The 15,291-nt window shown below is 40.6% G+C and overlaps 1 protein-coding gene across 7 annotated transcripts in view; it reads left to right on the forward strand.

Moving 5' to 3' along the window:
• Window positions 1-15,291, forward strand: part of LOC121893757 (R3H domain-containing protein 2) — a 64,466-nt gene that overhangs the window by 327 nt on the left and 48,848 nt on the right. For all 7 annotated transcript variants that reach the window (XM_042405755.1, XM_042405758.1, XM_042405756.1 and 4 more), the window contains exon 2: window positions 278-330. The gene's annotated coding sequence lies outside the window, so the exon portion shown is untranslated. The remainder of the gene's footprint in view (window positions 1-277; window positions 331-15,291) is intronic.

Consider the following 15,291-nt stretch of genomic DNA (forward strand, 5'->3'; position numbering starts at 1 on the left):
AACTGACAGTGCTGGTGCAGTTTTATAACAATGTTCGCCTCGTTGTAAACATCTGCTACTTGTTTGGTTAACCAGCTGTGATATTAACACAAGGTATCGTTAACGCAGCGTACACTGAAAAGAAAAGGCTAGCTAGCAGGCTAACATTAGCTAGGTGGCTAATTATACTCGCAAGCTAGAGCCGTGTGCTAGCTATTGTTAGCGTGTGGGCAAGCTAATATTTTCAGTCAACTACATAGCCTTTGGCTCTGACCATACTGCCATCTGTTCTCTGCAGACACAACTTGAAGGATTCTCCACACGGACTAGAGACATACAACCAGCAAAACGGTGAGCTGAACAGTTCAAGATGACTTGATAAGTTAAAAATCGATGTTGTCCATGATCTTCAGCCAGATATATTAACGTTAAGCACCTCTTGAAGGTACGGGGGTCTCCATGCTTGATACGAGATGGCCATGTTAACATTTTATCTTTCTCGTCTTAGTTGAGAGAGGATTGTGAAACTCCGTGGAAGAGACTTGTTAATGAAGTGATTAATTCTTTGATTGAATGGAACTGGTGGGACTGGTTAGTTGCTGTTCATTGCAACAGTTCCACCTTAGCTGTTGACAACAAGGTGTTATTTATACCAGTGTACCCTGAGACACACACACACACACACACACACACACACTATATATATATATATATAATGCATATGTGTGTGTGTATATATATATATATATATATATGTGTATGTGTGTGTGTGTGTGTGTGTGTATATATATATATATATATATATACACACACACACACACACACGCACGCATTGATGGTCAAAAACTAAAGAAAAAAAGGTGTAATGAGAAATTTGTTGGAAGTTACAAACCCATAGTCTGTAATAATGTGCGTGAGTGTTAGTAGCATCTGAAGCAGAAGTGAGCTGATTTAGAAGTTATGAGTTGGTGTCTATAGCACCATGGCATGGAAGTGTATGTTGGATCAAGGCTTTTCCAAGCATTTTTTTGCCACACTCTTTTTGGGATGGATCAGAAACAAACCTCTCATTCTTTTTGTGCTCAAAGCCTTAATTTTGTAAAACACATTGGTTAAGGAGGATTCAAACAAGAAATGCAGCTAATCAAGAAATACTTGACAAATGGCCATCGCTGTCTGTGCCTTGGCTTTAGCTTTACGTTTTGACACTTGAGCCGGAAATAGATAGCAAGACCGTTGTGTCAAACAAGGTGGGATCACAGCACAGACTGCCTGAGCTGTGATTCAAACATCTGCTCTGGGAAAACAGCATGTGTGTCTGAAAACATATATATTCATATCAGTTGGCATTGGACAGCCATGTGATGTTGAGAATTGGCAAGCAGTAGGCAGGGACTGCCAGAATAGTCACATTTGATGTTCAGAGTGTCTTGAAAATACCACAATTTGTCTGTTCCTTTGTAGACTATTCTGAATGAGATCAAGGACAGATTAAAGAGGTACCTTACTGAACAATTTCAGTATTTCTGTGGTGAGCTTAGTGGTTCTTCCATGTACAAAATGTGACCACATTGCCACTTTTGCCTCTTCATTTGTACATTCTACATCTGTCTTTCCTGAAAAATAGTGAGTGTGATTGTAGTATCATTGAGAAAGGACTTATCCATAGTAGAAGCTGATGGAGGTGAGTCATTGAATCAACAGTCTGCTGTTGCTAAGGCCAGCTTTGAGAAAGATGGAGTATCCTGCCTGCCTGTCAACATGTTTCCCCCTTATATCCTGCAAGTTGCACATCTGGCAGTTGCATTACTTATCACACTGAAAATAATTGATTAATTGTTTGGTAGTTGTTTGGTGGTTTGTGGGAATTGAGATTTCAATAATGAATAGGTTTCATAAGTGTGCTGATTTATTTTTATGGTTTGCAGAATGCATGACCATAAACAATTCTTTATTCATACACAAGTAAAATGTGTGATTTTATGTGTTGAACCTACTTGGTTTTATTGTATTTACTTCCTATAATCAAACATTTGTTATGGTTGACATAGAAGTGCTTTTAATACTATATTTAAAGGCTGATTTAATTGAAGTAGGCAGCTGTTATCCAATAGCACATGATCGCCGTGTTTATTTGACAGCTTGGTATCCATATCTGCTTCTGTCTCTGAATCTCTGTTTGCAGAAGCAGAAGAGTGGCTTTTTCTAGAGAGATTTGAAGAGCTATTTATAGATCTCTGCCAGAGCACCATGCGTGGTGCTGTTGCTGCTGCTCCTATCTCTCTCTCTTCTCTTAACCACTCCTGCTTCTGTTTCTCTGTCTCTCTCCATCTTTATTTGTTCCCTCTCCTTTTCCTGTTCTATTTCTTTTTGTTTTCTGTGCTCCTTTTCTCTTGATGTCTTCCTGTCTCACTGATTCTCGACCCTCTGTTTCCATACCTATCCCTCATTGCTTGCTTTGATGTAAATTATTGATTGAAGCAGGAAGGGAGGTGACTGGTTGCATGGCTGTAAGTCGGGCCTCAGATGGGTATAGCTGCCTGACTGACTTCAGTGTCGTTGCTGCGAAGCTGGAGGGTTTTCACATGATAGTTCAAAGGGAAAGAAAATTTGTCACATGTTGAAATTCAACATTGGATTGTAGGATCCAAGCAGTGCGTTAAGTGTCTGTTTTGCTAGTAAAACTGATTGAAAAAAAGACTTGTAGAATGAATATCTATTGACTTAATGTAAGGTTAGCTTTAGTTTAAGGTTTTGTGGAAAAAAAGGGCTTCATTCAACTCATGCATAAGTCAATAAAAAACCTGTTGTGTCCCCACAAAGTTGTATTTAGTAAAGCTTGTGTTGGTCCGTTTGTATGTGTACAGTGTAAATAGTAACTATTTTCACAGTGTTTCTTTATAGTTTTACTTCCGTCACACACTGTGTGCAGAGACTGCAACACCTTGTTAGGTGATCGTATCCACAGTTCTGAACGGTTTATCTGTTGTATCTTTGGCTACTGATCCTTGCTCAGCTCCACCCCGTTCTCCTTCCTTCTTTCTAAGCCCTTCGCTGCCTTCTCTTACTGTCCAGTGAAAGAGGTTACCTGGCTGCCCAGATGCAGAAGAAGCTGCTTGATTTGGTTTGAGGCATTAGATGGCATTAGTGCCATCCCCTTTATCCCAGTCATGTGGTCAACCTGAGACAAAGTTTTTTCCCAGGCTTGTGCTAGGATTACAGAGTTATTGGTTAGATTCTTGTCTTAATTTGGTTAAGTAAGGAAAGAAGACCAATGCTATGCTAAATGCCAATCCATCCATTCATTTTTTTAATACCTGCTCATCATGTGCAGCGTCCACTAATTTTGACTGTTGATTTGAATCAAAGATCATCTTGTCACCACCACGTCCCAAAACTGAAGTATACAGTATGTTCAAAAACAGAATTAATGTTAATGTTGATAATGTTCCACTCATATGAGCCTGGACAGATATGTAAATATAAACAACTCTATCCCAAAGCTGATGGAAAACATTACCTTGCTTATTGTCAAGACTCAGGTTTAAAATTTGCTCCATGTAATGTTAGTGGGAGACTGACAGCACCCAAAATTATTTCACAGGGATGTAGTGCTTTAGAACAGTTTAGTGCAAACCAGAAGATTGGCAGATTGATGTTCTCAACTATCTAGTGTTAGTAGTGAGTCCAAAAATGAAACCGCTAACTGGATTCTACAAGAAAGGGTGAAAGTATTTTTTGATGTGGTATATGCTATCATGTCAAATGGATTTAAAACAGTGAATAAAAACAATAAGGCTAAAGTAAAGCATGATTAATAAATGGTTTGGATTGGTAAGGCTGAAAGCACAAGCAGTGACAGCCCTGGGTGCTGGGTGAGCCACCAACATTCGCCACAATCGGGGTCGGATTTTGATAACTAGTTCTAAACACGCAAGACCTGGGACATTGTTGTAAAAAGATGCTTCTCTCTTCTTAGCGGTTCCTAAAAGTGAAGTTTGGACATATTCTTCTTCCTTGTTCTGTGTCGACATTTCATGAACTGTATGTTTACACATGTTTACATTATATTGCAAGCAGTTAAAACTTCACAGCACAAGTAGTCCTTCCATGCAACAGAAACACTCAAGTGTATTGCTTACCTTGTTGAAGTGTTTTTAATGTTCGCCCAGACTACAGTAAGCACCTGTTGTGGCTTGTTATTATTTTATTATTTTATTTTATTTTATTATTCTCGTTATTTCTTTGTTGTATTTTGTTGTGGTTTGTCCAGCTGTGCTGTTGGCATGGGTTATTGATCATCTTGATTTCGATTGAACAATTAGAGACCAGCTTGTTCACTGCTACTTGAATTTAATTCAGTGCTGGCTCACTGCCTGACTTGCCCTAACCTAACCTAACCTACCTAAGCTAAGCCCAATGATGCCTGGTCACGTGCTGACAACTCAAGAACTCAACCATCTATAAGGCAGGCATCCCTGGACCTATGCCACCTTATTGAGAGTTCCCTGCTGACGTTTCCTTTGATGCTGAACTTTTGACTGCCGCTTTTTCACTGCGTCTTTCAGCCATACTTTGCAGTGAGGGGGCTGCAGGGAGAAGATGCAAATATGTCGCCTTGTGGGATTAAGGTTTTTCCTAGCTAATGAGGCAGTTTTCATTATTTTTCCCCCCACTATCTTCCCTTCAAAACCCCTTGTTTTATTATTTATTTTTGACCATTGCAGCAGTGCTCCATTTCACCAGCAGCTGTCAGTACTTAAAGCTCATTCAGTCCATTCACAGACTACAGATATCGACTTCATACATTCCCATGAAATGGAGAGTGATGAATGGTGACTAGAGGGTGTCTACTCCCTGCCTGCAGGCGTAGACTTATGTCCTTAATGCAAAAAAGTACCAAACTTTAAACTGTAGTTGTGAAAGAATAAATTTATTCAATTTATCTCTCTTATAAGCATCTTGCTGTTGTATCAAGTGACATACTGGCTGATTCAAGCAGCCATTTGAACAGCTGGGCTTCTTGCAAGCCCTGAGTTGGCTGTCATTGCAATTGTTACACAGAGAGGCAGAGAGAAAACAAGATATGTAAGAGTGAGTGAGAGAGAGAGATAGAGAGAGAGAGAATCCACATGAAAGGGAGGGTTGGAGGAGAAGGGAGCGGTGCAAACTGTGCGCATGATAGCATAAGAGCAGTAGGGAGAGAGGGAGCCAGCCAGAAAGCAAGGCTTTCTGTTCCCTGTAGTGCTTGTGCTTCATTCAGAAAAAGAAAGGGGGCAGTCAAAATTGAGTTTTCTGTCCATTTTCATGAAACCCATTAACAAAACAGAGGCTTTGGTACCTACAGACAGGAAGGGAAGCGTGAGGAGGAAGAAAGTAGAATGAGCTGAAATGAGTGATAGAGATGAACACCCCTGAAACTCAGCTGATTTACACGCTGCAGGAAATGGAATTTATTCAGCTGTACCATTTAGCAAGATAAAACTAATGTCAGCGTTGTATTGGTCCAGTGCTGCTGCTGCTTCTCCTGCGATAATGTGCTTTTATCTGTGAGACACCTGATCCGACTTGGCTGGGGATCCACAGAGCTGAACTCTAAATACAGTAAGCATGTGCCGTGTGTGTCTCTGTGTCTTTGTCAGTGGGTGTTAATAATTTGTTGCTGAGATGGAGCCTGTTCATATGCCAATTCTTGAAATGTGGTTCAACCTGCAGCCATTGCCACTGTGTAATTGCCTCTTATCTTGGCACTTTTCATTGTTGCTCTTTGTAAAGTTCCTGCAGCAATTTATTTAATTATGCCTTAGTAACAGCGTAAAAAATCCTATAATGAGGCTTGCTGAAAGATAGTTTCATATGCTGTACATACCATTTCTACTTTTGTAAGTGCAACTCATTTTGTAAGTGTGGTAGAGCTGGAAGGAGAGCCATGATTGGTTTTAAGTAGATGGATTTTACACATTATAGGCTGGGAGATGCTTTCTAATGGTGGTGACTTAAATCATGTTTTTGTGTGTGTGTGCGCGCATCTAGTGGTCAGTTTATGAACGTTTGTATGTGTGTTTGTGTGTGTGTGTATATATGTGTACAGACACACACACACACAACCTGTTTAGGGAGGCAAATGCTGAGGTAATGAGGAATTCCCTTCCACTGTGTCCCTGTGTGGGAGGAGGGTGGAGGTGGCCTGGTGGGGGTGGAGAGTCACGGAGAAGTAGGCGTCACTCTGCAACACTGTCATACCGAGGGGGGGAGGGAGAGATGCAGGGAAAAGGGACAACCTATGGACTTACATAAGGCTACATGTGGGAAGTCCTGTGTTAAGAGGACCCTGAAGTTTATCCACAATGATCATCTTTGCTTGAAGGTGCAGTAGTGGATTGTGATTATGACAGTTTATAAATGCATCAGAAATAGGAAGTCTCCTCCGATGTTTAAAGACAATATGCATTTATGTCAGTGTTTTCTCCTTTATTTGCTGAACACGAGAGAGAGCGCGAGAGAGTGAGAGAAAGCACAACAGCAGAGCCCTCTTGAATAAAAAATCTGTCGCTATAAATAGCAAGCCGTCCTCATGGCCTCAGCACTGTTTTCAGGTTTACGAGACCTGGCTTCTCCATCTCCTTCTCTGTTCTGATGGTTATGGCCTCGCAAAACGGGACTTGCAGTCTTCCTCATCACGTCTTTCTTTTCATTCTTTTTTTTTTTTATTGACACAGCCCAGATCCGTCTTGTGTTGGATATGGCTGTTTATATAATGACTGTCTCTTCCTGTTTGTGTGTAGGTACCTTTCCACATTATAATAAATCAAGATGCATCAGTGTCTTAAGTGATGCACCCTAATTCAACTAGCTTGATGTTGGCTCATAAAATAACAATGATGCCATGATTCTATCAGGGCTCAACGTTAACAGTTTTAGGCACTTGTCCTTCAGACAAGTAAATTTACCTTTCACTTGTCCAGGCACAAAAGTCACTTGTCCATGTAAAACTGACACAGTACAGACGCTAAAGACGCTCTGACTTCCTTTTCACTGGACTTTAATGCTGTTGTTCAACATCTGTGATGTAAAAACTGTGGTTTTCACACAGTTAGGGAAATAAAAAGTGTGCATCCTGGTATTAATTCAGTTATAAAATCTAAGTGCACCATGCAGCATTTCTCCTGCCTGGCTGCTGACAGCACTGTCAGCCGAAGAGTCAAGCTCACTGGATAGTAGACGAGGTTGTACCAGCGTCTGGTTCAAAAGTAGTTCAGCAGACTTTGCTATTTTATTATTATATTATATTAGGCTATCGTTAGTCCTTGATATTTACATTGATCAAGGTTAAACATGAACTATTAATATGACAACATTACAGTGAGTTTTCTTGTGTCCTAGGCCAGAAAAAAATGTAAATGTAATTATTATTTATTGGTTAAAGCAAATTCTGTAAAATGTGCATCTACATTACTAATTGATTGTCAGGGTTTGAAAGGGAATGGGCTGTCTGGTTACATGACGGGTTCTATTGAACTCTCATTCACACATCTGTGTGTATGCATCCTTGTCTGTGCCCATTACATCGTCTTGTGACCATTACTTTTGTTGTTTGTTTGTTTGTGACTTTGGATTACTGCTCCCCAGGTGGTTGGTTCTCGTGCAGTCGCACTCCTGCATACTAATTGCCAATGCGTGGGAAAAAGACTGAGTATGAAAGAGAGGATGCTCGAGTGGGAGAGGAAGGGAGGAAAAAAATCAATAGAAACCCCTGGAGTAACTACTGCTGTAATTGCCTTTAAGTCAGGTTCACACTTTCGCTTTTGGATCCTCACACTTTTTTTGTTTTGATTAACAATCACAAAAAAGAAAGTGCTTGAAAACCTCCATAATCTTTTTTAGAAAATGTCACCTTGTGCTTCCTTATCCTCCCTCCCTCTTAATTTTTCTCTACTGGTTTCCACTATCAACTTTTATGCTGTTTATTCATGTTTGTGTGTGTTGAATTGTCCTGTATATTCTCATGTCTTTATTTTGTTAATGTTGGTCTGTCAGTTTAGTTTCTCCAGGATTGAAAGACTGGGCCAGTAGCCTATGGGTTAAGACGCATGACACATAACACAGCTTTTGCAGTTTGATTCCGGCAGCAGACATTTGTTCATTTTGTTGCATGCTGTTCCCCATCTCTCCCCCATGTTTCCTATCATATCTCTTCTTACGCTATCCAACAAAGCCATAAAAAAAAAAAAAAAGAAAGTATTATTTATTTATTTTTCAATAAAAGGAAAGAGATTGGATATATTTTTTACAACATGATTAATTGCTGAAATCTTTTGATTCCAGTAAAAAAGTTTAAAGTTTATCTTGCGCAGTTTGTTTTTTCACTTGAATATAGTCATGATGGCGATTATCAGTAGAATAAATTTGAACCTTAGAGTCTACTTGTGGGCTGACATAATAAAGGGCAAATGATAATGTGGTGCAAAATAGGCCAGTCCAATATCTGCCTTATGCTCAGAGAGACACGCCCACTTGTTGAGGTTTCTAGAGAGACGGACAGAGGGATCAACTGAGAGAAAGAAAAAGATGCCAGTAAGAGTCTTCTAAAGTCTTCTAAAGTCACCTTTTCAAACAGAAATGACTGAGTACATGATGGACAACCAGAACAAGTTTAGGAGTGGTTGTTTCTGACATAATTATAAGGCTGTGATTATGGTTGAAAAGATTGAGGGACAGAGAGGCAAGAAAAACTGGAAGAAGGTGGAGACAGATAAATTGCTATCCTTAGGCAGACGGAGGTATTGGGAGTGGTTGGCTTTTACAGGTAAACAGATGGCATAGCGCAGCGCGACACTGACCTGTCACTGCTGTCAGGTCAGCTACGTGATCTAGCTACTCGCTGCAGTGTGCAGTTTCTCTAATTAACACTACCTCCTAATCTGTGCTGGGGCTGCAGTGTTGCCAGTACCATATAAACTCGTTCCCTTTCATGGATAAGTAGAGAGCAAAGCAATAAATGAATTTAGCAATAGCAACAAACCTCAAGTAGAAAGACTTTCTTGACTTAACATGAATAGGGTATGTTTTAAGAAGCTTTATTTGCTGAAGCTGAATAATCATAGAGAAGGAAAGACGGTTTCATTAAATGGGGATTCACAGACTCAGTCGAACCTCTCTTGTATGTTGTAATGTAGGCTTTTGAAATGTTGTTCCAAACATTTCAAGTAGGAGGTTGGCGAAATCTCAGGGTGACTAGAATATGATATGCACAGCTGTATTCAAACATAGTCTTAGCCCTACTTAGTTGAGCTCACGCGTCTATCAAATGGTCTACACAGTATGCATGTCATTTTGTGTCTGCAACTTGTACAGGCAACAGCAGGCCTGTCATCATGCCCCTATTTTTCTATTTTAGCACAGTGTCATCATTGCTGGAACATTACAGTAGCCCAGTGCCGGGTGTAATAGTAATGCAAAAAGGACAGAGGAAGGGCTGAACAATTAATTGAAATTTTATCAAAGTGGCAATATGGCCTACCGCAATTTTCAAATCGCAGGAGGCGCAATATTTGTTAAAAGGCGAATGTGTGTCAAAATACCATTTTAAATTGAATATTGTCATGCTGCAGAGATGTCCTGGCCTCCAAGTCATATTCTAAACATCTTTGTTTGGTATTGATCCCTGCAAAAATCACAACATAACCATTTTATGGTTATGGAAAATGAGAATAATGATGTAAAAATTTTTCATTCCCTGTAATATCGCAAATCATATCACAATTGCAGTATCAGTCGGAATAATCACAATTAGATATTTTTTTCAAAATTGTTCAGGCCGTGTTTATCTGTCTGAGCTGACTTGGTTGCTGCTGTTTTTGCTGTTAAAACCATGTGTTCATGGGTACTAGAGGTCTCGTCTGGTGTGTGTGATAGAGAGATCTTCTTTGGGGTGTGTGTTTGGTTTGCAGACCTTGACCTGTGGGTCTTTGGGCTGTGAGATTTGAGGGAACTATATTTAGCTGACTAGGTGCCAGGGGAACAAAGGAGGGAGGAGAAACACTAAAGAGGAGTTGAAGGGGGATGCTGAGTGGTATATTGAGCTGTATGTTAGCTGGATGGATGTCTGAATGACTGGCATGTTGCCTTCCTGCTGGCTATTCTGGAGTGCACAAGCCACATTGTAAGAGACCACACTTTCTGCTGGCCCAACAGAGACAGCCTGACTGGTTGACTGGCTGGATGCCTGACTTCTGGGTTAGGCCGGCTGGTTGGCAGCACTCAAGCCTGCATCGCTGTTTCAGTATGGCAGCCCAGCCAGCCAGCCAGCTGTTATTAAGTGTGGCTATGGCAAATGGAGGTGTTTGTGTAGATCGTAGAGGACATTGATCACCATCTGGACCCATCTAGCTGTTGGCCAGTGTATTATTTAACATACTTAGTAGGGGTGCACAATATATTGGTGGCCAATATATTATTGGTTTATTAATAAGAAAATTAAATTAACGTTATCGTTCCGATAATGCAAGATGATTACATCTGATTATATGGGGCCCTTGTAACAGTATGTGTATTCATCCTGAACCATTATGGTATGGATTATTCAGTTCGGTGCAAGCAGTCTTACGAAGAATATGCTCCGTGACACAAACAATTACTGTAAAAATAGTTTAATAATCCACTCACTCCAATGTGCGGAACAATAATTCTAGAGCGCAAGTTCCACCTGGAACTTTTTGGCAGTGCACCACTTAGCCGTAGCGTGGTCATGGATGTATGCTAGCTGGCTTAGCCAAGGTAGCCTGGTTACTCTGTTTATCCTATATTATTATATGATATCATTAGATTATCAATACTGAAGCATCACTTTGTAAGCAGCATGTTACTGTTGTAGCTGCTGGAGGTGGAGCTGGTTTGAACTACTTTATATACAGTTAGCCTATAAATCAACATAAAACAGCTGTCAGCAGGTGTCCTTACTCCTTGCAAGAAACAGGTTTTCTTTTTCCACTGCAGCACAACTAAACTGTTTCAGTAATCACTTTGGCCAGTGAGCCATTGTTGGATGTTTACATTTTTCAAAATGAAAGACCAGAAATGTTATTTTTCTACCTTTCTCTTTTTTCTGCTGTACGGAAATCATACTGAACAGTGACCCCAAAACCAAGGTACATACCGTACCGTGAATTTTGTGTACTGTTACACCCCTAGGCCCTTGGCTGTGGACTAGGGAAGCCTCTCGAAACCTGCTTCTGAATGGGTATTTTTACCTCTGTCTTGCTCTGCTCTGCTCTTAGTCAGTGCCTGTTTACACGAGGGTGGGGTTGAGCTCCCCCCACACACACACAGCGAACAGCAGTGTGTAACTTCAGAGCAGAGGCCACGGCGGAGAGAATGAAACTGACTTTATTTTACTGGAGTCGACTGAGACAATCCTCACAATTGAGAAGCTTGAACTAGGTAATGTTAGGTCATTTGTGCTTGAAAAATGACAAACGACACATGGTTCTAAAAAAGAGTGATTGCTAGTTTTGATGACACTTACTTCCCCAGAAACATCAACAAAGAAACTGCAGTCAGTGTAAAAGTGTATCATGTCAGGTGGAGATGACAAAATGATCATAGTTTATGTAACTTCCCCTTGCTCCATGCATTTTTAGAATTTTGATGGTTGAGAGTACACTGATCCAGTCCTCAGACTGGCTGCCATCAGTCTGTTCAAGTGTTGTCGTCATGTAATTTCCTTTTCTTTTTTTCTTTTTGGTTACCCCTGGTAGGTCATCCATCACACTTGATTACACCACAGCATGTGCGTCAATCATGGGCATTGATTGAGCCTGTATTGATCTACAATTTACAGTATTGAAGAGTGAGCAGTTCACAACTGTGTCCTAGTGTGGCTAATCATTTCGTTAAGAGCTTTGAAATTTACATTTTTTGTACAACAGCTTGCTTATGAGTTTTAAGTTTCATAATTTGGTGAATTGATCAAACCCAGAATTGTAATCGGTTTACAGTATTCAAATGCTTTCTTCATATTCTCCATTCTTTGTTTGCAGACGTTGTCGTTGCCCACATGAGCTATATGGAGATGTTACAGACATGATGGAGGATAGATGCAGATTTTTCTGTTGATGGAAGTTGGAAGTTCTACACTCTATAGATTCACTATATATATCCATTCCTCACCACAGAAATCCTGATTATCATGGTGCTGTTCATTTCTCCATAATATGTTATGTATTGTATGCTAAAATTACATGAAAATTTGCATTTTACACCCTGCAGCACCATTGTCCCATTCTTTAAGGAAAAGGCCCTGGTTTTGCTTTTAAAAAATACAGCACTTAATAGCAACTTGCACTCAGTGCAAATCTAAAATGTCAGTAAAATAAATATATTTCTGACATCAAAATACTTAGTGAAGTTTAGAGAGAATGAAGAACACGGACATCAGTCACTATCAGTCATTCCTCCTGTCCTCTGTCCTCCTCCCTCTGCTGCTGATAGAGAGAGGAGAGGCTGGTTGGTCTTAGCCTGTAGCTAAGTTTACAAGAATTATCCAAATGCCAATTTTAAGATTCCGGGCAAAGATAAATAGTCAGACTACATACAGACAGCTTTCATTTTAGCTTATTCGTAACAATTTGCTATTAGCTTAACAAGCGCACTGTTGTTGTGTAAAACATACTGGGAGACTGTAGACAAAGCAGGTGGAAATATCTCTTTTCTAAATGTTTATGCTTGTTGAACAGGTGGTTTGACAAAATATGTATTGGCTTTTTACTGGTGAAGGTTTTATTGCACTTACAGTAAAATGGGCACAGTTGTCATCAACATGAGCAGTCTTTGAGTTATCTTTGCTTCACCTGCTTCACTTTACTGTGTCCACTGGCCTCTCTGTTCTGCTGTTCGCTCCGTATGTGTGTGTCAAACACAGATAGCAGAGGAGAGGACAGAGAAGCAGTGCGACCATAAATGACAGCAAAACGTGGTAGAGACTCTCAGCATGGTTTTTTTCTGTTCATTCGGCTTAGGCACTGTGGAAAAAAAACACTTAGGTGCTGTGCCTGAGTCTTATAATGGTAGGGAGAACCCTGATTACCTTGACTTTGTGTATGGATGCAAAATCAGTATGTATGTCCCAGAATGACCGGTGGACCATTGACCACTATCAGAGCCAAGTTCAGCTCATTCCAATAGTTTCGGCGCTAATTAATCGGTCGACCTCTAATACCTGATGACCTTTTGAGTTCATTGCCAAAACCACAAGAATTGGTAGGAAATCTCTTTGGTAAACTAAGTAACTAATTAGATGAATGAAAAAACTATTCAAGGAAACATCTCATAGTGTCTTTCCTGGATCAAAGATCATTCTTACCACCAGACAAAGTACAAAAGTTCTCTCTTCCCTTACATGAAGCTGCATAACAGTGGAAGAGAGATTAAGACACAAGGAACTATAGGGCCAGGATGTGGGAGTGGGGTGAACTATTTTGCCTGGAACGCAAAGCATCTTGGAACGTTTCACATCTTCCTCACTCCAAGCTACTGATCCATCCCAGAAGCATCTGCATTCAGATGCCCAGCAAAGTGAATTTTTGGTTTAGCTTTATTTGTGGGAAATTAACCACTGAAATGGTTTTGCAGTCAGAAAAATGTTCCCTCATTGAAGGTATGGAAACATGCACTGACTCTGTATGTGTGCAGTTTGCATAGCAGATCAGATGTACTGATTTCAAACTTACCAGGAGCTCCGGTTGCTTCTCTTATCTTCCTCCAGATGACATATTTTTGCTCCATTCAATGTTTATTAATGAAATCATACAACTTGGGATAACTGCATGTTTTCTGTTCAGGTGGAAATAATTTTTACTGATTTTGTAGTCATTCTTTGGTGTGCAACAGAAAGACACGACTCACCATATTGCCAATGAAGTTGTATCTCTCTTAGTGTAAGCAAAGAGCAAACAGGAGACTGGGAGTGGAGTGATTACGAAAGGCTCTGAGGGGGAGCGGAAACTACTGCTGCTCCACTTTGCTCACAAACCAGATAGGACAGAAAATAATAGATATAAGGAGAGAGAGGCAACCAGAAAGACACAGTAACAGTTGGTACCAACCGGTAAAAGATTGAAATTAACATTTAAAAACTAGACTGAGAGGTCTGGGGAAGTTGTACAGTGAGTGGTATTTTCTGTACCATACCTGGGGCCAAGTCATTGGCCCTACAAATGTGTGACCTGGAGGAAGCTGCCTAACGGCATGATAAAATATGCATCATAAGCTAGAGGCAGAGCCAGTCAGCCACCAGCTAAACAGAGAGACCGTTACAAACTGAGAGAGAGAGACAGCTCGAGACAGCCAGAGACTGAGTGCAGAGGAGGGATAGTGATAATAAAGTTGCGTGGTGGTTCAAGCTTGATTTATGCTCCACCAGTCATTGGTGCTTCCCCCTAGGGCTGGAGTCCCTGCGTACCTGGCTGGGTGAGGCATTCCGGGAAAGCCCACTGACTGAGTGGATGGGGCTTATTAATATATCAACAATGGAGACTGGTCATATGGGAAAGTATGTCAGAGTTCTAACTTGTGGGCACCCAGGGAGTCGCACACGAGCACAGATGGGTTGGGTTGTTGCTGTTGAGGTTGCAGATGGTTGCTGTTTTGGTGCGCACCTACAAATCACTTGAAAAATGGACAGATGAAATACACAAACCCATCAACGTCCTTGCACTTCATCTGTTGCAATTTTTTGGGCGCTTAAATATTTGGAGATAAAATGATATTGTTGATCATGACAAAGAATAACACTTCAAGGAAATACAAAATAGTGCAAACTAGTATTCAATATGGATAAAATTAATATTGCAACATGATCTCTGACAATATGTTTATAATGTTCACTAAAGTATTTACAGCCACATGTTTTTAAGTTAAACTCATGTTTAGTATCGAAAACCATTACTCCATTGGTTCCTGACTGGTCAGTACCGAAATATTGATAAGCTCCTGGACAAACAGTGCTGCTATTGGTATTTATAACATTAATTCATTCTTACATAGCTGGCATAGATGGCGGTAATGCACCTTAATGCTAGTTGCCATCCGCCATAAACTGGAAAAAAGAAGAAGATAGTGCTGCACAGCCAGCGGCAGGCAGAGGAGACAGCTGCCGACCAGGGTGAGTCTGAGACGGAGGCAGGAGCAGGCGAGCTGCCTGGAGGAAGAGAGGCCCTGCCTGGGCTTGTCAGGCTCTGAGATAACGTTATCTTCTGCCTTCTGCTTAGAAGCGGTGAACTTAATAGGATATAGTTTCTGGCTTTTGTTTGATAT

This window comes from Thunnus maccoyii, chromosome 3 (assembly GCF_910596095.1).
Source record: "Thunnus maccoyii chromosome 3, fThuMac1.1, whole genome shotgun sequence".
Classification (NCBI taxonomy): Eukaryota; Metazoa; Chordata; class Actinopteri; order Scombriformes; family Scombridae; genus Thunnus; species Thunnus maccoyii.